Source organism: Theropithecus gelada, chromosome 9 (genome assembly GCF_003255815.1).
Source record: "Theropithecus gelada isolate Dixy chromosome 9, Tgel_1.0, whole genome shotgun sequence".
Classification (NCBI taxonomy): Eukaryota; Metazoa; Chordata; class Mammalia; order Primates; family Cercopithecidae; genus Theropithecus; species Theropithecus gelada.
In genome coordinates, this window is record NC_037677.1 from 49905250 (window position 1) to 49928082 (window position 22833).

Sequence of the window (22833 nt, forward strand, 5' to 3'; positions counted from 1 at the left end):
TCCAGTGCGGAGTTGTAACTGGAGACATATTTCCACCCACAAAGGCTCTAGATGTTAAAACGTTTTCCAACATCGACTTAATACAGTGACGGCAACACCTCCCTCCTGCCCCTCTCAGTACGGTGGGGACTGTAGTGTATTGCCTACTGGTTTAGCCTTTCCCGCGTAAAGGGTAGCATTTTCCCTGAGGGCAGAGGCTCCCTCATAGTCTCCAAGACTGAAGGACCCCAAATTTTGGGACTGCAGCTTAAGTGTATTAGATTAAACACCATAAACAGCTGCAAGATGCTCTTTTTAAGAGAAGAGGAAACTGGTTAGAGAAATGCCTCCAATTTTATTGCCAACTTGATTTTTAAATCCATGAAGGATCTCACAGAACATGTCTCTGAGATCATCTTTTGGGTTAATCCATGATGTAACAGCATCACACAAAAAAATATACAAAATCTTGGATTACACCACTGGGATTCACAATGATCATGGTACAAATTCCACGGAATGCTGAATCCTTTTCCTCATTGTCTCTTATGTTTCTCAGAGAGGTGCACCAGGGTCTTCATACTGCTGTAGCATCGGGGCCACCTCTTGAAGACACACGTAACCAAGACGGCCAATCGTTATTGCTGTATTCTCTAACAATGTCTTTGGTGTGTTGGGTCTGTTAATGATTTCTACAAGCTGGTGCAACACCATAGGAATATAAGGCCGCATCTCTATACCCATTTGAATGGAGATTTCTCCAACTGCCCATGTGGCATTGCTGCAGACTGAAAAGAATTCTGGATTTGGGTTGGTTCCCAATATTGGCATGAAATCAGCTATACAAGGCTGAACATGCTAAAAGTAAGCTTTTGTGAGGTCACCTAAAGGGGCAAAAGAACTCTGTCGAACTTCTAGCATTTTATCCTGCATTCACTGATACATTCGTGTTAGGATGTTACTTCAGGTTACCAGCTGTTCAATGTTGCCTCCAAGTCCTTCAGCCAGGCCACTCAGTAGATCAAGAGCCACTATCATAAAATTTATCTGGAGCTTCATATTGATCTGGATGCGCATTGTTTAGCACGGCTTGTGCAAGAGTCTTCCTCATTGTCTCTTACACAGGTTCACAGTACGGAAGAAAGCCAGACTGCAGTGCTGTGGCAACTGAAGATAGGCACTCAGGTAAAGGGAAGAGATCCTTATCTTCATCATTTAACATGTTCCATTTCTGGGTCAGTGGAGGCATTAGCATCTGAATATATTCTAGTTTGTTTGAATGATGTCCTACTGAATCAGCTAATGTTCCTAAGGCATTGTAAAGCATGAGTAGGTTCTTATGCTGGTATTTACTAAATGCAAAGACCAGGGTATCAAGTATATAAGCAAAGTGAGGAACAAGTTCTGTACAAGCCTCCTCTTCCAGGGTAGCAAAGGCACTGTCGGCAGCTTCTTGTACTCTCTTGTTGCTATCCAGGATGCGCTTTAGCAGTTGTCATTAATGGCTTCAGGTACATGTCTGGTGGCTGGCTGACTACCCAGTATGCATAGTGGCTAAGAGTCCAGCATGTTATGGAATGTACAAGAGTCATTTTATCAGTGAGGCATTGAATAAAGTGAGGAACAAGCTCGGGCAAGTATGGAATAATGCCCTGCATGCAACCTTCAGCAATTGCTCCTAAAACCAAGATGCCTGATTCTTTAACAACCCATTCATGATGAAAAAGTAATTCTTTCAAAAGGGGTGGAATATGTGGCAGCAGTTCATCATGATACACATTTGCAAGAACAGCTAGGGCAGCAGCAGAACATTTTCTTAGATTCCAGTCAGAAATTGTATCATCATCATCAATTTCATCATCATCATCTTCCTCTTCAATTCCATCTTCATCATATTGCTGAGCCATTGTCCTTGATCAGTGAAAACATGGCCATATATCTTGAGTCTTACATAGAACATACTCAACTATATTATACATGTGAGACAACAGGCGATCCATTCGAACTTCAAATAATCACAAGTACTTGGCACACATGTTTCCGTGCCTCTGGTTCTTCATCACCAGCCAATGCAAAGAGATTCTCAATAAAAGAATCAATGTGCAACATTAGAGCTTGGGTCCTATTGATGATAAACTGATTGACACGTGCAACAGCGTGAGACCTTATTTCTGGACTACTGTGCTTTAAGAACTATAAAAATTTGGGAATCATGATGTTGAAAGGATGATCTAAATCATAACTACCTAAAATCTCAGCAGAATCTTCACAAATCTTCTGAAGGGTGCCCAATGCTCCCTCATGGGTGTTGTAATCTTCAGCATACAGGCTACAGAGTTTTGGTAAGAGGTCAGGCCAATTCTGTAATTCTCCCTTGGAGGCTAGAGTTGTGATCACAATACTAATGGTGGCTCTAATCAGAGGAGAGGAGTCACCAATATTATTTAAACACTGACTTTTAATAAAAGTCTGTTATACCATATGGGAAGTTCTTAAAGTGTACTTTCACATTATTCTTCAAGATGAGATCTTGTGGGCTCATCTTCAGATTTTAATTTTGTAAGAACAAAAATCAAGTAGTTGTTAAAGTCTGAATATTTATTAAGTTGTTCCAGTTTTTGTTGCACGGTTCTCTGGATGGTGGTGTCTGGGGACTGGGACTCCTTTAACAGCTGCAGGATTTGCTGAAGCCTGTGCTTGTCAGGTTTCCACTCATACTCCATCTTAGTTTGCTGGGGTGCCCCGAAGGAAGTCTCGAATGGCAAAATCCAGCGGAACTGCTCCTGGCAGCCCGGCTGCCAACATCTGTTTCTGCTGCTGCTGCCGTCACGGCCACCCAGCGCCAGTACCTTTAATTTAAATGTTTCTATTTATTTTCAATTAAAAGGCAATATTTATCACATGTCATCATGACACCCATTTCAGCAACTATTTATTTTGTCCTTATTTGGTGCCAGAAACTTATAGGAGAGATAAGGAGATAATTAAGTATCAACTATACATTCAGGAACATGTAGTAGTAACTAGAGATTAAAAGTGACTAGACAGACTGAAATAAAAGTGAGAACAGATTATGAAAAGAAAAAAGCCAAAGTGTAGATATGACATAGAAGGAATGGGAAAGCCACAAGAAAAGTAACAAGTCAAACTGGTGACAAAATAATTTGGCAAAATGAATCAAAGCAGAAACACTAGCTATAACTTCTAAAGGTAAGGAGGTGATGTTTTTCATCACTACAGTCAATCAATAATGGAATTTGGTCAACTGTACCCTCTAAACCCATTTTCAAAACTACCCACCCCTCCAGAACTCCACTTTTGCCACCACAATGTTATAAGCTACTACCACCGCTCACTTGAATACTAGCTTCCATGATCCTGTCTAGCTCCCCTCTAATTCAATCTTCATACAGAGCATTTTAAAAATGTAAACTGAACTAAATTTTTTGGAGTTTAAAATTCTCCAACTGCTTGCCTTCAATTTCTAAGGCAAAGATCCAAATCCTTCAAGCTCTGTGAAAGCTCTGTACTGACAGCTTCTTCTCCTGCCACTTCTTTCCTCTGAGTCAGTGCTCAGGATATCCTGGCCTTCTCATAGTTCCTCATACACTCCACAATCCCTCCCGCCCTTTCCTGAAGCATTCAACATTCTTCCAGCCGTAGCAAATAGAAAGCAATTTTTAAAAGCAAGCTGAACATAAATGAATGAACCAAAAAGAAACATATAAAGAAAACCCTCCATATACTGCCTTTTCTCCTTTTGTTTGTTCTCAGACTCTACTATAGTTTGGTACAGAGATAAAAACAAGTGTGGAAGCAGATAATCTGAATGTTTGGTTTTCAAAAAAGGTTTCTCCAACAAGAGTCCAAGTGAACCATTCTCCAAAAGGGAGTCTTTTGGTAACAGACAGAAAACAGAGAACAGTGCTAAACAGGTTCTTCTTTACCTTAAAGGAGAAACCCAGTATAAATCTATGGTGGCAGTAAAAACAATGACTTGGGAGTCAGTTGTTCCGATTTTTAATTACTCTGTACTGCTAGAGTGACTATGTGACTTTACCTTTCTAGGCCTCAGTATCTTTATGAAATAAATGGATAAGACTAAATAATCTCTATGACCTTGATTCTATAGCATCTAATTTTTCTGCTTATAAAATATACTACAGCTTTGCCAAACAGTAAAAGTCCAAGTGAATGGAAGAACAGAGGTCTACATGCTTTTCTAGAGCATCCAGGGGAACACAGCCTTGCCCCAGTGGGACACATTTTGGACTTGAGCTTCAAAATGGTAAGACAGATGCTATTTTAAACTACTAACTGTGGTAATATGTCACAGCAATGAGAGAAAACTTAATACATCAACAGATTTACAAATGTGTTTTTTATTCAGCCTGACCCTAATTACAAAAAAAAAAAAAAAAAAAAAGTCCTGGATACCTAGAACCCTTAATGAGATTCTTTTAAAGGACAGTAAATTCTTTATCTCTACAAATACACCACAAACATAGTATCATATGTGCTATTTTTTTCTAAATAAACAATGTTTTTCCCTTTTCAAATAATTTTGAAATAGATGCTTCTTGAATCTTTAGGATTGAGCTGATCTCAGGATTCTTACAAATCCTTCCAACATTAGTTGCTGTGCACTTTCATGACTGATTATAATTAAACACTATCACATAAACTAACCATTAAGATAATCTAATTCGGATTCCCTAAAAATCAGAGTTTACACCAAATTTTTGAAATATTGTTTGAAAAAAATGAAGCTTTCAGCTTTCTGCACACTTCTAGTTCCAAGCTTCCATATTAATCACACTAAATGATCCAGATCCTATAAAGCTTATTACACACAGAAGCATTTTTCATGATTTTTTAATGTCATTCATTTTGATAATAAAGCAGATACATGCCTGGCCAGGCACAGTGGCTCACGCCTGTAATCCCAGCACTTTGGGAGGCCAAAGCAGGTGGATCACTTGAGATCAAAGCTCGAGACTAGCCTGGCCAACATGGTGAAACCCTATCTCCACTAAAAAGACAAAAATTAGCCGGGCATGGTGGTGTGTGCCTGTAATCCCAGCTACTCAAAGAATCACTTGAACCCAAGAGGCAGAAGTTGCAGTGAGTTGAGATCAAGATCGCGCCACCACACTCCAGCATGGGTGACAGAGCAGGACTCCATAAAAAAGAAAAAACAAAACAGATACATGTTAAGTCTTAGAATATTTATACTGCATCTGTATTATTAAGATTAAGATGTCCCAGATCATCTCCATAAATCATCCTTCAAATAATCCATGCATTAATGGTGTAGAGGTTTCAGAGCCCAAGTAGGATGAGAAAGACATCAATGTGGAAAAGGATATGGTGGCAGAAGTGAAGTGGGTTACAAAGAATGAAGTTAATCAAATAAGAACAGTCATGCACCATATGACAACATATTGGTCAATGACTGACTGCATATAAAACTGGTCCCTTAAGATTATAATGGAGCTGAAAAATTCCTATTGCCTAGTAACATAATGATGTCGTAACTGTCATAACATCATAGAGCGGTGCATTACCTTTTCTATATTTAGATATGCTTAGATACACAAATATCATTATTGTTATAATTGCCTACAGTATTCAATAAGGTTACATGCTATGCAGGTTTGTATCCTAAGAGCAATAGGCTAATACCACATAGCCTAGGTATATAGTAGGCTACAACATCTAAGTTTGTGTAAGTACATTCTATGATGCTTGCACAACAATGGAATTACCTAACACATTTCCAGAATGTATCTCCATTGTTAAATAATGCGTAACTGTAAATATTTTAAGTATAATAATGGAAGTCAGGTTTATCACCATCAGAGACGGAGGTTGCAAATATAGAAAGGGAAAAAACTAGAATTGAATCCTGTGGTGTTAGGATGGAATTGGTGGTATTAGTGTGAATTCATGGTTTTCAAAATATATAAATGATGTGGACATAAATATTGATACATGTGTGTGCAAGTATATATGTGTATATATATATTCCCCAGCTCTCATCACTGAAGATGTCTGTGAGCAGCAACTTTTCAATAGCAGTGAACACATCTAGCCCCTAAAACTTGGCTCCGAAACAGCATTTCCTAATAAAAAGAACAAGGGCTCTAGGAGAAATCACTCATTCCAGGCCTAGGGTAGAAAAAAATGAAAGATGAGACTAAATCATCTTGTACAAAAGAGCAAGGGAGTGTTCAAAGAATTATGAGAGATAGAAGAAAAAAGCACAGGAGTCTGTTTGAAGGAGCACTCACTGGCCAGGAGACTGAAGAGACTAAAGTACATGATAAAACCAACGTGTCATTCTAACATGGATCTTTTTACTATAGAAGATATTATTGCCTTCAGTTTTTGGCTCAGAAGAGGCCAAGGTGTAACTCTCTTTGGTTGTACCAACTCCAGGTTCATCTGACACCAGCTGCCTCCACCATGCTGCTGAAGTTCCACCCCAATGAGATCAAAGTTGTGTATCTGAGGTGTACCGAGGTAAAGTCAACGCCATGTCCGCACTGGCCCCCAAGATCGGCCCCCAGGGTCTGCCTCCAAAAAAGGTTCGTGATAATATTGTCAAGGCAACCAGTACCTGGAAGGGTCTGAGAATTACAGTGAAACTGACTATTCAGAATAGACAGGCCCAGATTGATGTGGCACCTTCTCCTTCTGCACTGATCATCAAAGCCCTCAAGGAACCGCCAGGAGACAGAAAGAAACAGGAAAATATTAAACAAGGTGAAAATGTCATTTTGATGAGACTGTCAACATTGCTCGACAGATGGGGCACCGATCTTTAGCCAGAGAACTCTCTGGAACCATTAAAGAGATCCTGGGGACTGCCTAGTCGGTGGGCTGCAATGCTGATGGCCGTCACCCTCATGACATCCTAGATGACATAAACAGTGGTGTGGCAGAATGGCCAGCTAGTTAAGAAGCACAAAGGAAAATATTTCAATAAAGGATCATTTGACAACTAAAAAAAAAAAAAGAAAAGATATTATTGGTCAGATGGAGGAACTTGAATGGGGTCTGAGGATTTGGTGGCAGTAATCTATTCATGTTAATTTCATGATGCAGATGGTTATTCTGTGATTATACAGGAAAATGCTCTTGTTTCCAGGAAATATACATTAAAGCAGGAGTCTCTAACCCCTGGGCCATGGACTAGTACCAGTCTATGGCCAGTTAAGAACTGGGTTGCACAGCAAAAGGTGAGCAGCAGGCAAGTCAGCATTACTGCCTGAGCTCCACCTCCTGTCAGATCACCAGCAGCAATAGACTCTCATAGGAGAGTGAACCCTATTGTGTACTGTGCACATGAAGGATCTAGGTTGCACACACTTTATGAGAATCTAATGCCTGATGATCTGAGGTGGAAGGGTTTCACCCTAAAACCATCTCCATCTGCACTCCAGTCCACAGAAAAACTGTCTTCCACAAAACCAGTCCCTGGTGGCAGAAAGTTTGGGAATTACTGTATTAAAGTATCTGAAGGCCATAGGGGTTCAGGTGGGAAGATTATGTTTAAATGGCTCAATGGGGTGGGGGGAGTCATTTGTACTTTTTGCTGTCACTTTTTAATAGATACAAGAACACTAGTTTCTGCATCACTTTGTAGAGACCATCAATACCACCTCCCCAACCCTTCCCACCACTTCGTGAGTATTAATGAATGGGGAAAATAACACTCTACAGTGGCCTCAGTGGAAAAGATTTTAAAAAGGCTATTTATTCACAGTGAAAGGACAAATGTCAACAAGGCAAAGTCCAGCCATGAAATAACCTTATGGATCACAAACCAAAATTTGAGACTTTATTCTAACCCAAAGCAATAGAATCTAAACATACATAACTAAGAAGAAACTTAATACTGATGCAGGATGTATGATAAAACCTGAGTTAAAGGGTCATAAGCATCAGAAAATGAGAATTTTACTAAAGAAAAGTACAGGCCAGGCACGCTGTAATCCCAGCACTTTGGGAGGCCAAGGCGGGCAGATCACAAGGTCAGGAGTTCGAGACCAGCCTGGCCAGCATGGTGAAACCCCGTCTCTACAAAAAATTAGCCAGGCATGGTGGCATGTGCCTGTAATCCCAGCTACTCAGGAGACTGAGGCGGGAGAATTGCTTGAACCCTGGAGGCGGAAGTTGCTGTGAGCCGAGATCAAGCCACTGCACTCCAGGTTGGGTGAAGAGCAAGACTCCGTCTCAAAAAATCAAAAGGAAAGTCCAATCCTTGTCTTCAAAATTACTTCAGTGCAGGTAAGAAGATCAATACAAAGTAGTATACTACAAACTGAAATACAGTGCCAAACATAGAAGGCAGCAACTGATTAGAAGTAGGAAGGAAGGAGTAATTAATTCTAACTGGAAAGAACCATTTATCGAGTACCTACACACACTGTCAGTATCACAGCACAGAAAGATGAAAAGAGGCTGTCCTCACGATGTAACAGGAAGGAGAAAGGCAGAAAACAAAACCAGTGTGTGATTTAAAGTGCTATAGGGTCTCAACATTGAACAGTTAACCCTTAGATGGAGGGGAGAAAATAAAAGTCTGAATACAGCCTTAAAGGAGGAATAGATGGGAGCATTAAGAAAAATATAAACAATTTCAAATGGTCTTAGCCCGGGAATGTAGGCAAGGTAGCAGTAGTATGAAAAAGGCCCTGAACACGGATACAGGTATTTTTTTAGATTTTAGATTCATGATGTGTGAGTTTACTCCATGAACATGTTGCATAGTGGTGAGGTTTGGGCTTCTAGAAACCCATCACCCAAACAGTGAACACTGTACCCAATAGGTAATTTTTCAACTCTTATCCGCCATCCATCCTCGCCACTTCTGAAGTCCCCAGTGTCTATTATTTCCATGTTTACATCCATGTGTACCCACTGTTTAGCTCCTACTTACGAGTGAGAACATGCAGTATATGATATCCTGTTTCTGAGTTATTATACTTAGAATAATGGCCTCCAGCTCTGTCCATGTTGCTACAAAGGATACAGCTTCATTCTTCTTTTTTTTTCTTTTTCTCTGGAGAAAGAGTCTTGCTCTGTTGCCCAGGCTGGAGTGCAGTGACATGATCTCAGCTCAGGCCATTGCAGCCTCTGCCCGGGTTTGAGTGATTCTTGTGCCTCAGCCTCCCAAACTGCTGGGATTACAGGCCACCATGTGCCACCATGCCTGGCTAATTTTTATAGTTTTAGTAGAGACGGGGTTTAGCCATGTTGGCCAAGCTGGTCTTGAACTCCTGGTCTCAAGTGATCCACCTGCCTCAGCCTCCCAAACTGCTGGGATTACAGGCATGAGCCACCAGGCCCAGTCTCAGTTTCATTCTTTTTTATGGTTGCATAGTATTCCATGGTGTATATACACCACATTTTCTTTATCCTATCAACTACTAATGGACACTTAAGTTGATTCCATGACTTTGCTACGATGAGTTCATGACTTTGCTACTTTGATAATTTACATTTATCATGATAAACATACAAGTGCAGATATCATTTCGATACAGTAACTTCTTTTCCTCTGGGTAGATGTCCAGCAGTGGGACTGCTGGATCAAATGGTAATTCTATTTTTAGTTATTTCCTAAATTTCTGTACTGTTTTCCACAGAGGTTGTACTAATTCTCAGTTTTCATTCCCACCAACAGTGTTATAATTATTCCCCTTTTCTCCCCATCCTCACCAACATATGTTATTTTTTAACTTTTTAATAATAGCCATTCTGACTGGTGTGAGATGGCATCTCACTGTGGTTTTGATTTGCATCTCTCTAATGATTAGTGATGTTAAGCTTTTTTTTTACGTTTGTTGGCTGCTTGTATGTCTTCTATTGAGACATGTCTGTTCATATCCTTTGTCCATTTTTTTAATGGAGTTATACATTTTTTTCCTGTTGAGTTCCTTGTAAATTCTGAATATGGTCACTTTTCAGATGCATGGCTTGGAAATATTTTCTCACGTTCTGTAGGTTGTCTGTTTACTCTGTTGTTTCTTCCACTGTGCAGCAGCTTAATAAAGTCCCATTTGTCTTTGTTTTTGCTGCATTTATTTTTGAGGTCTTACTCATAAATCTTTTCCCTAAACCAATGTCCAGAAGAGTTTTTCCTAGGTTTTTTTCATGGATTTTTATAATTTTCGGTCTCACATTTAAGCCTTTAATCCATCTTGAGTTAATTTTTTGTGCATAGTGAGAGACAGGGGTGCAGGTTCATTCTTCTGCACATGGCTAGCCAATTTGCCAAGCACCATTTATTGAATAGGGTGTCCTTTCCCTGTTATTTTTGTTAGTTCTGTTGAAGTTCAGTCAGATGTATGTATGTGGCTTTACTTCTTGGTTCTCTATTCTGTTCCATTAATCAGTGTGTCTATTTTTATACCAGTACCATGCTGTTTTGCTTACCACAGCTTTGTAGTATAGTTTGAAGTCAGGTAATGTGATGCCTCTGGCTTTGTTGTTTGCTTAGGATTGTTTTGGCTGTTTGGGGTGCTTTTTGGTTCCACATGAATTTTAGGATTGTTTTTTCTAATTCTGTGAAAAGTGATGTTGGTAATTTGATGGGAATTGCCTTGAATCTGTAGATTATTTTGAGTAGTATGGTCATTTTAATGATATTCTTCTAATCCATAAGAATGAAATGTTTCAATTTGTTTGTATCATTTATGATTTATTTCATCGTGTTTTGTACTTCTCCTTGTAAAGGTCTTTCACCTCCTTGGTTAAATGTATTCCTGGGGTGTGTGTGTGTGTGTGTGTGTGTGTATGTGTGTGTGTGTCTCTACTATAAATTGATTTCAGCTCTCAATTTGGTTCTATTTGAGCACTGATGGTGTATGGAAATACCACTAATTTTTGTATATTAATTTGGTATCCTGAAACTTTACTGAAGTTATCAATTCTAAAAGTCTTTTGGAGGAATCTTTAGGGTTTTCTAAGTATAAGATAATATCAACAAACAGATAATTACTTCTTCTTTTATAATTTTGATGGCTTTTACTTCTTTCTCTTGCCTGTTTGCTCTGGCTAAGACTATGCTGACAGGAGTGATGGGAGTGGATATCCTTGTCTTGTTCCAGCTCTTAGGGGAAATGCTTTCAACTTTTGCCTATTCAGTATGATGTTGGCTATGGGTTTATCATATGGGGCTCCTATTATTTTCAGGTATGTTCCTTTGATGCCTAGTTTGCTGAGGGTTTTTATCATGAAGGGATGCTGGATTTTATCAAATGTTTTTTCTTCATCTATTGAGATGAACATATGGATTTTGTTTTTAATCTGTTTATGTGGTGAATCACATTTATTGATGTGCGCATGATGAACCATCTTTGCATTCCTAAAATAAAACCCACTTGATCACGATGAGTTATCTTTTTGGATTTGCTGTTTGATTTCGTTTGCCAGTATTTTGTTGAAGAGTTTTGCATGTGTGTTCATCAAGGATACTGGCCAGCAGTTTTCTTCTTTTGTTGTGTCCATGCCAGATTTGGGTACCAGGATGATATTGGTTTCATACAATGAGTTAAGAAGGAATTCCTCCTCTTCCTCCTTAATTTTTTGGAATAGTTTCAGTAAGACTGATGCCAGCTCTCTTGTATGCCTGGTAAAATTCGACTGTGAATCTGTCTGGTCCTGGGCTTTTGTAGTTGGTAGCTTTTTTTTATGATGATTCAGTTTCATTATTCCTTATTTTTATTTCTTACTGGATCAATCTTGGGATGTTATGTTTGCAGGAATTTGTCCATTTCCTCTAGGTTTTCTAGTTTGTGCACATACAGATGTTCATAGTAGTCTCTGGTGATCTTTTGTATTTCCATGGTATCAGCTGTAAAATCACCTTTATCATTTCTGATCATGCTTATTTGAATATTTTTTTCTTGGCTAATCTAGCTGGCAGCCTGTCAATTTTGTTTATCCTTACAAAGAACCAAGTTTTCATTTCACTGATCATTTTTATGATTTTTAAATTTCAATTTCATTTAGTTCTGCTCTGATTTTTGTTATTCAGATACAGATTTAAAGCAACAGCAATATGATCTCACCAGAGTTTAATGAAAACAGTTTGACAGTAGTATAATACTGTTAAATAAAGTAAAAAACTAGCAAAATGTAGAGAAGGTGCAACCACCTGAGATAGTACATGTGAATATACATTAGAAAGATTAAAGCATCTCGGCCAGGTACGGTGGCTCACGCTTGTAATCCCAGCACTTTGGGAGGCTGAGGTGGGCAGATCTTGAGGTCAGGAGATAACTAACCTTAAGGTCAAGATAACTAATCTTGAGGTCAGAAGATACCTCAAAGATAGCTCCTTGAGGTCAGGAGCTAACATGGTGAAACCCCGTTTTTACTAAAAAAACACAAAAAATTAGCCAGGTGTGGTGGCAGGCACCTATAGTCCCAGCTACACGGGAGGCTGAGGCAGGAGAATGGCGTGAACCTGAGCTTGCAGTGAGCCAAGATCGCACCACTGCACTCCAGTCTGGGTGAGAGAGAGAGATGTCGTCTCAAACAGGAAAAAAAAAAAAAAGATTAAAGCATCTCTGGTCTCTTCCTTAGAGTAAAATAACCCAAGCTAAGTAAAATGTCACAGATAGAAAATTAGAGAGCAATTTAAAACTTCCTAAATTCATTCTAATACTCAAAACCAAATAAGGCAAATAAAAGCCAGGTTTGATCTTTTTATACTCTTCTTCTATATTTTTGGACTAGAGAAATTCCGAATTTCAGTGCAAATAATCTGGGGAACCCATATACCCACACAAACACTGCTAAGAATATTATGACATTCAGCAGACATTTGAATCTCAATAAAGTCTAGCTACATCAATCACAAGGTAGAAACTCAAATCTAGACAGCTCTCCCCTTAGTAAAACACAGATAAAGAAATGTAAATAAAATGTGTTAGCCTCATGAAAATGAAGGCATAACTACTTGTTGGTGTGTCAAAAGCATTCAAGTAAGTTTTTGGATCTACCTTTTAAAGTGAACAAGAGTCTCATTTAAATAAGGAGTTAAACTTGCCCACTATGTGAAGATAAGGCAAGACTGATAAAACGAAAATAAGGCCAGATACTTTCAGTGATGATCTGATTCAAACACTTCTTTGGGCCTCCTATAAAAATCATTCCAAAAATAAAGGCCCTCCATGTGACGATTTAAAATTATCACCTCCTAAATATTTTAGTGTTAGAAAATCAATCATAATGACATTGTAGTTCAACTATTCTTCAATGAGAGCTCTCATATTGGTCATAGCATTACTGCAAAGAAGATTCTGAGTAGGGCTCACTGTGTTTACAAGAGAAAAAAATGTTTTTGCCTAAGATTGTGCACATACAATGATTATAATATTTATCAGAAAATGCTATATTTAATCTTCAAGAAAGTTAAATATCAGTTAAAAGTTTATTGAGTTCAAAAATTCTGAGTTATCCTGAGCAGATATAAGGCTAAAAATCAAGAACACTAGACTGAGAGTGTAACAAGTAGTAAACTACTTCCCAACCTAACTGTGCCAATTTACTCAACTCCTCTAGAATTCATCCTAGTCTGAAACCAAAGGTAGTAAGTAGTCCATAGCTATTTCAAAGGGTTAATATAAAAGATGATGAGCAAAAAAAGATGCTATCATGAAGTAAACAAAGATAACTTCATATCAGTACCTGTGTCAGGAGTCCCCAAGCCCACTCCCAAGATAGACAATTCACTAAGAGGAGTCAAAGGATTCAGCATACGGTAATATTAACAACTAAGATTTATTCCAGCAGAAGGATACAAAGCAAATTTACAAAGTAAAAGGCACATGGGGCAAAATCAGGAGTAAGCACCCAAGACTCCTCTCTCAATGGAGTTACACAGGATGTGATGTGCTTAACTCCTCCAGCAACCAGTTGTGACAATACATGCAAAGAGTACAAAGTCTTGTCCACGATGAATGTTCTTTTTTTTTTTCTTTTGTTTCTTTTTTTGAGAAAGTCTTGCTCTGTCACCCAGGCTGAAGTGCAATGGCATGATCTTGGCTCACTGCAACCTCTGCCGCCCAGGTTCAAGCAATTCTCCTATCTCAGCCTCCCGAGTAGCTGGGACTACAGGCAGGCGCTACCACGCCCGGCTAATTTTTGTATTTTTAGTAGAGACAGGATTTCACCATATTGGTCAAGCTGGTCTTGAACTCCTGACCTCAGGTGATCCACCGGCCTCAGCCTCCCAAAGTGCTGGGATTACAGGCATGAGTCACTGCACCCAGCCCACCATGGATATTCTTAAGAAACTCAGCGCCCAAGGTTTCACTGGTGGATGGTCTTGTGGGTACCCTCTGCCTCACACATACCAAAATTCTACACTCCCAGAAGGAAAGCAGGTGTTCAGCATAAATCACATTATCTGTGCAAACAGTTAGGCACAGCAAACCTACTACGCTCTTATCATTTATGAAAAGTTTTATAGCACTGTAAGGAACTCTTTACCAGCCAAGGGCCAAACTTTCAAGTGGGTTATCTAAGAAGTAGCAATCTTAGACCTGCGACATTAACTCTTTTCTGCATAGTACCCCAAATATATTGTGGAAGAATATTAATGAGTGTAAATTATTGTGCCTAATACCAACTTCAGATAGACTGAAGTCGTAAATGTAAAACAAAACAATTAGAAAACAAAATAACAAGCACCTGTTGAGCTCTTGTTATATCCCTGGCATTAATAAGTACTTTATATCTATGACCTCATTTAATGTTCATAGTAATCCCATGAGTTAGCCAGAGATGATACTCAAAATACTCAACAACCAGTATCACAAGGGAATCACATGACTGTCATATCATTCAGGCATAGACTTCCTAACATCAGCCCTGGAGGTGGGTACAATTATCATCCACATTTTTTAAAAAGGAACACAGAGAGGCCGGGCATAGAGGCTCACGCCTGTAATCCCAGCACTTTGGGAGGACGAGGAGGGCAGATCATGAGGTCAGGAGATCGAGACTATCCTGGCTAACCCGGTGAAACTCTGTCTCTACTAAAAATAGAAAAAAATTTGCCTGGCATGGTGGCGGGCACCTGTAATCCCAGCTACTCAGGAGGCTGAGGCAGGAGAATGGCATGAACCCAGGAAGGCGGAGCTTGCAGTGAGCCGAGATCCCGCCACTGCACTCCAGCCTGGGTGACAGAGCTAGACTCTGTCTCCAAAAAAAAGAGAAAAAAAAAGGAACACAGAGAATCCAAGGAGACACAGTTAGTACATGACAGAGGTGGAGTTTTACTTAGCTTGTTCTGGAGCCCTGGCTCTTAATCATTATGCCATAACACCTCTCTATAAACAAAATACCTGTACGGCCTTAGGATGGGAAAGGGTGTCTTACACACACACGCATACATGAGCATGTGAAGCAAAAACCATGAAGAAAAACATTACTAAATTTAATTGTCAAAATTGAAAACTATGAATGGTAAAAAGATACAAAAAACAAAACGGAAGCCATGGGCTCAGAGAAGATTATCTGCAACACATTTAACAAGAATTAAATTCCAACCACATAAAAAAACTTTTCCATATCAATAAGAAAAATGGCAAAACCCGGCCGGGCGCGGTGGCTCAGGCCTGTAATCCCAGCGCTTTGGGAGGCCGAGACGGGCGGATCACGAGGTCAGGAGATTGAGACCATCCTGGCTAACACGGTGAAACCCCGTCTCTACTAAAAAAAACACAGAAAACTAGCCAGGCGAGGTGGCGGGCGCCTGTAGTCCCAGCTACTCGGAAGGTTGAGGCAGGAGAATGGAGTAAACCCGGGAGGCGGAGCTTGCAGTGAGCTGAGATCCGGCCACTGCACTCCAGCCTGGGCGGCAGAGCGAGACTCCGTCTCAAAAAAAAAAAAAAAAAGAAAAGAAAAAAGAAAAATGGCAAAACCCAATTGAAAAATCAGTGAAGTAAAAATTTACATAAAAGGAAATGAAACAGCCAGTAAAATATGTGAAAAAAGTGACAAAATCAATAATGGTGTAAATGTAAATTGAAATTATGTATCATCTCACACTCACCAAACTGATTAAAATGTTGAAGTCAGATGACGACTTATGGGGTTCAGATGAGGACTGACAGAAATTCTCACCCTCTACTGGAAGGCATACACTGGTAGGACCCTTTTAGGGAGAAGTTTGATAATATCGTTAAAGTTGAAAATACACTATTCCTAGTTTTGTATCTTAGGAATGCTATTGCTAGGTTTATATCCTAAAGAAACTGACTTATATGATCAAAGAGAACTGAATCCGAACATTCACTGCTACACCATGTAGACATTAGTATTAGCAATAAAGAATAACTGAAAAGTAGATTAGCAGGGGAACAGAGAAAAATCCTGGTATATTCAAATGACAGAATATTATGAAGTAATAAATATGAATTAGAACTACACATATACACACAAAAAAAGAATGAGTTAAAAAAAGAACCTGTAGAATATTATGCATCACTTACCTAAGGTGTAAAACACATACAAAATCATACTGTATATTGTTCATGGATATATAAATGCATTAAGGAAAATGGCCTATACAACATGCCTTAGAATTCATAATTTTAAAACAAGGCACGTAAAGTGAAACCAACTGCTATATTTACTACTAGGGTGTTTATGGAATGCATTCTTTCCCAAATAATACAGGTTTCTCTTTATGAGAATTCATTCATATGCCAGAGAAGGGAGAAGGGCCAAAAATCAATTATCTAGTTTCCATGTCAAAAACTTTGGAAAAGAAAAAACAAATTAAACTAAAGAAAAGTAGAAGGGATTTTAAAACGTCCTGGGGGCAGAGCAAGATGGCCTAATAGGAACAGCTCCAGTCTCCAGCTCCCAGGGCGATCGACACAGAACATGGATGATTTCTGCATTTTCAACTGAGGTACAGGGTTCATCTCACCAGGGAGTGTCAGACAATCGGTGCTGGTCAGCTGCTGCAGCCCGACCAGTGAGAGCTGAAGCAGGGCGAGGAATCCCCTCACCTGAGAAGCGCAAGGGGGAAGGGAATCCCTTTTCCTAGCCAGGGGAACTGAGACACACAACACCTGAAAAATCAGGTAACTCCTACCCCAATACTGCGCTTTACCAAGGGTCTTAGCAAACGGCGCACCAGGAGATTATATCCCACACCTGGCCAGGAGGGTCCCACGCCCACGAAGCCTCCCTCATTGCTAGCACAGCAGTCCTCGATCTAACTGCAAGGCAGCAGCGAGGCTGGGGGAGGGGCGACCACCATTGCTGAGGCTTAAGTAGGTAAACAAAGCCTCTGGGAAGCTCAAACTGGGTGGAGCCCACAGCAGCTCAAGGAGGCCTGCCTGTCTCTGTAGACTCCACCTCTGGGGACAGGGCACAGCTAAACAAAAAGCAGCAGAAACATCTGCAGATGCAAACGACCCTGTCTGACAGCTTTGTAGAGAGCAGTGGATCTCCCAACACAGAGGTTGAGATCTGAGAACGGACAGACCACCTGCTCAAGTCGGTCCCTGACCCCTGAGTAGCCTAACTGGGAGACATCCCCCCACTAGGTGCTGACCAACACCCCACACCTCACGCGGCAGGGTACACCCCTGAGACGAAGCTTCCAAAGCAAGAATCATACAGGTACATGCGCTGTTCAACAATATTCTATCTTCTGCAGCCTCTGCTGCTGATACCCAGGTAAAAAGGGTCTGGAGTGGACCTCAGGCAATCTCCAACAGACTTACAGCTGAGGGTCCTGACTGTTAGAAGGAAAACTAACAAACAGGAAGGACACCCACACCAAAACCTCATCAGTACGTCACCATCATCAAAGACCAAAGGCACATAAAACCACAAGGATGGGGAAAAAGCAGGGCAGAAAAGCTGGAAATTCAAAAAACAAGAGCGCATCTTCCCTTCCAAAGGAACGCAGCTCATCGCCAGCAACGGATCAAAGCTGGACGGAGAATGACTTTGACAAGCTGAGAGAAGAAGGCTTCAGTCCATCAAACTTCTCAGAGCTAAAGGAGGAACTACGTACCCAGCGCAAAGAAACTAAAAATCTTGAAAAAAGAATGGAAGAATGGATAACTAGAATAATCAATGCAGAGAAGGCCATAAATGAACTGACAGAGATAAAAACCATGACACCAGAAATACATGACAAATGCACAAGCTTCAGTAACCGACTCGATCAACTGGAAGAAAGAGTATCAGCGATTGAAGATCAAATGAATGAAATGAAGCAAGAAGTCTAAAGAAAAAAGAGGAAAAAGAAATGAACAAAGCCTGCAAGAAGTATGGGACTATGTGAAAAGACCAAATCTACGTCTGATTCGGGTGCCTGAAAGTGAGGGGGAAAATGGAACCAAGTTGGAAAACACTCTCCAGGATATCATCCAGGAGAACTTCCCCAACCTAGTAAGGCAGGCCAACATTCAAATTCAGGAAATACAGAGAACACCACAAAGATACTCCTCGAGAAGAGCAACTCCAAGACACATAATTGTCAGATTCACCAAAGTTGAAATGAAGGAAAAACTGTTAAGGGCAGCCAGGGAGAAAGGTTGGGTTACCCACAAAGGGAAGCCCATCAGACTAACAGCAGATCTCTCGGCAGAAACTCTACAAGCCAGAAGAGAGTGGGGGCCAATATTCAACATTCTTCAAGAAAAGAATTTTCAACCCAGAATTTCATATCCAGCCAAACTAAGTTTCATAAGTGAAGGAGAAATAAAATCCTTCACAGACAAGCAAATGCTTAGAGATTTTGTCACCACCAGGCCTGCCCTACAACAGACCCTGAAGGAAGTACTAAACATGGAAAGGAACAACCAGTACCAGCCATTGCAAAAACATGCCAAAATGTAAAGACCATCGATGTTAGGAAGAAACTGCATCAACTAACGAGCAAAATAACCAGCTAATATCATAATGACAGGATCAAGTTCACACATAACAATATTTACCTTAAATGTAAATGGACTAAATGGTCCAATTAAAAGACACAGACTGGCAAATTAGATAAAGAGTCAAGACCCATCAGTTTGCTGTATTCAGGAGACCCATCTCACATGCAGAGACACACATAGGCTCAAAATAAAGGGATGGAGGAAGATCTACCAAGCAAATGGAGAACAAAAAAAAGCAGGGGTTGCAATCCTAGTCTCTGATAAAACAGAGACAAAGAAGGCCATTATATAATAGTAAAGGGATCAAAAGAGACAAAGAAGGCCATTATATAATAGTAAAGGGATCAATTCAACAGGAAGAGCTAACTATCCTAAATATATATGCACCCAACATAGGAGCACCCAGATTCATAAAGCAAGTCCTTAGAGACTTACAAAGAGACTTAGACTCCCATACAATAATAATGGGAGACTTTAACACCCCACTGTCAGCATTAGACAGATCAACGAGACAGAAAGTTAACAAGGATATCCAGGAATTGAATTCAACTCTGCAACAAGCAGACCTAATAGACATCTACAGAACTCTCCACCCCATCAACAGAATATACATTCTTCCCAGCACCACATCGCACTTATTCCAAAGTTGACCACATAATTGGAAGTAAAGCACTCCTCAGCAAATGTACAAGAACAGAAAGTATAACAAACTGTCTCTCAGACCACAGTGCAATCAAACTAGAACTCAGGACTAAGAAACTCACTCAAAACCACTCAACTACATGGAAACTGAACAACCTGCTCCTGAATGACTACTGGGTACATAACGAAATGAAGGCAGAAATAAAGATGTCCTTTGAAACCAATGAGAACAAAGATACAACATACCAGAATCTCTGGGACACATTTAAAGCAGTGTGTAGAGGGAAATTTACAGCATTAAATGCCCAGACGAGAAAGCTGGAAAGATCTAAAATTGACACCCTAACATCACAATTAAAAGAACTAGAGAAGCAAGAGCAAACACATTCAAAAGCTAGCAGAAGGCACGAAACAACTAAGATCAGAGCAGAACTGAAGGAGATAGAGACACAAAAAACCCTCCAAAAAATCAATGACTCCAGGAGTTGGTTTTCTGAAAAGATCAACAAAATTGATAGACTGCTAGCAAGACTAATAAAGAAGAAAAGAGAGAAGAATCAAATAGACGCAATAAAAAATGATAAAGGGGATATCACCAACGACCCCACAGAAATACAAACTACCATCAGAGAATACTATAAACACCTCTACGCAAATAAACTAGAAAATCTAGAAGAAATGGATAATTTCCTGGACACTTACACTCTCCCAAGACTAAACCAGGAAGAAGCTGAATCCCTGAATAGACCAATAGCAGGCTCTGAAATTGAGGCAATAATTAATAGCCTACCAACCAACAAAAGTCCAGGACCAGATGGATTCACAGCTGAATTCTACCAGAGGTACAAGGAGGAGCTCGTACCATTCCTTCTGAAACTATTCCAATCAATAGAAAAAGAGGGAATCCTCCCTAACTCATTTTATGAGGCCAACATCATCCTGATACCAAAGCCTGGCAGAGACACAACAAAAAAAGAGAATTTTAGACCAATATCCCTGATGAACATCGATGCAAAAATCCACAATAAAATACTGAGAAATCCAGCAGCACATCAAAAAGCTTATCCACCATGATCAAGTGGGCTTCATCCCTGGGATGCAAGGTTGGTTCAACATACGCAAATCAATAAACATAATCCAGCATATAAACAGAACCAAGACAAAAACCACATGATTATCTCAATAGATGCAGAAAAGGCCTTTGACAAAATTCAACAGCCCTTCATGCTAAAAACTCTCAATAAACTAGGTATTGATGGAACGTATCTCAAAATCACAAGAGCTATTTATGACAAACCCACAGCCAATATCATACTGAATGGGCAAAAACTGGAAGCATTCCCTTTGAAAACTGGCACAAGTCAGGGATGCCCTCTCTCACCACTCCTATTCAACATAGTGTTGGAAGTTCTGGCTAGGGCAATCAGGCAAGAGAAAGAAATAAAGGGTATTCAGTTAGGAAAAGAAGAAGTCAAATTGTCTCTGTTTGCAGATGACATGATTGTATATTTAGAAAACCGAATCATCTCAGCCCAAAATCTCATTAAGCTGATAAGAAACTTCAGCAAAGTCTCAGGATACAAAATTAATGTGCAAAAATCACAAGCATTCTTATACACCAGTAACAGACAGAGAGCCAAATCATGAATGAACTTCCATTCACAATTGCTTCAAAGAGAATAAACTACCTAGGAATCCAACTTAAAAGGGATGTAAACGACCTCTTCAAGGAGAACTACAAACCATTGCTCAGTGAAATAAAAGAGGACACAAACAAATGGAAGAACATACCATGCTCATGGATAGGAAGAATCAATATCGTGAAAATGGCCATACTGCCCAAGGTAATTTACAGATTCAATGCCATCCCCATCAAGCTACCAATGAGTTTCTTCACAGAATTGGAAAAAACTGCTTCAAAGTTCATATGGAACCAAAAAAGAGCCCACATTGCCAAGACAATCCTAAGTCAAAAGAACAAAGCTGGAGGCATCACGCTACCTGACTTCAAACTATACTGCAAGGCTACAGTAACCAAAACAGCATGGTACTGGTACCAAAACAGAGATATAGACCAATGGAACAGAACAGAGTCCTCAGAAATAATACCACACAACTACAGCCATCTGATCTTTGACAAACCTCAGAAAAATAAGAAATGGGGAAAGGATTCCCTATTTAATAAATGGTGCTGGGAAAATTGGCTAGCCATAAGTAGAAAGCTGAAACTGGATCCTTTCCTTACTCCTTATACGAAAATTAATTCAAGATGGATTAGAGACTTAAATGTTAGACCTAATACCATAAAAACCTTAGAAGAAAACCTAGGTAATACCATTCAGGTATAGGCATGGGCAAGGACTTCATGTCTGAAACACCAAAAGCAACGGTAACAAAAGCTGAAATTGACAAATAGGATCTAATTAAACTAAAGAGCTTCTGCACAGCAAAAGAAACTACCATCAGAGTGAACAGGCAACCTACAGAATGGGAGAAAATTTTTGCAATCTACTCATCTGACAAAGGGCTAATATCCAGAACCTACAAAGAACTCAAACAAATTTACAAGAAAAAAACAAAAAACCCCATCAAAAAGTGGGCAAAGGATATGAACAGACATTTCTCAAAAGAAGACATGCATACAGCCAACAGACACATGAAAAAATGCTCATCATCACTGGCCATCAGAGAAATGCAAATCAAAACCACAATGAGATACCATCTCACACCAGTTAGAATGGCAATCATTAAAAAGTCAGGAAACAACAGGTGCTGGAGAGGATGTGGAGAAATAGGAACACTTTTACACTGTTGGTGGGATTGTAAACTAGTTCAACCATTATGGAAAACAGTATGGCGATTCCTCAAGGATCTAGAACTAGAAGTACCATATGACCCAGCCATCCCATTACTGGGTATATACCCAAACGATTATAAATCATGCTGCTATAAAGACACATGCACACGTATGTTTATTGCAGCACTATTCACAATAGCAAAGACTTGGAATCAACCCAAATGTCCATCAGTGACAGACTGGATTAAGAAAATGTGGTACATATACACCATGGAATACTATGCAGCCATAAAAAAGGATGAGCTTGTGTCCTTTGTAGGGACATGGATGCAGCTGGAAACCATCATTCTCAGCAAACTATCACAAGAACAGAAAACCAAACACCGCATGTTCTCACTCATAGGTGGGAACTGAACAATGAACAATGAGATCACCTGGACTCGAGAAGGGGAACATCACACACCAGGGCCTATTATGGGGAGG

At 39.8% G+C, this 22833-nt stretch overlaps 1 protein-coding gene and 1 pseudogene across 4 annotated transcripts in view; both read right to left on the minus strand.

The window, feature by feature from the left end:
• The window catches only part of CCSER2 (coiled-coil serine rich protein 2), a 203513-nt gene that overhangs the window by 120300 nt on the left and 60380 nt on the right, over positions 1-22833 (minus strand). The window lies entirely within an intron of this gene.
• Positions 257-2705, minus strand: LOC112631694 (annotated as a pseudogene).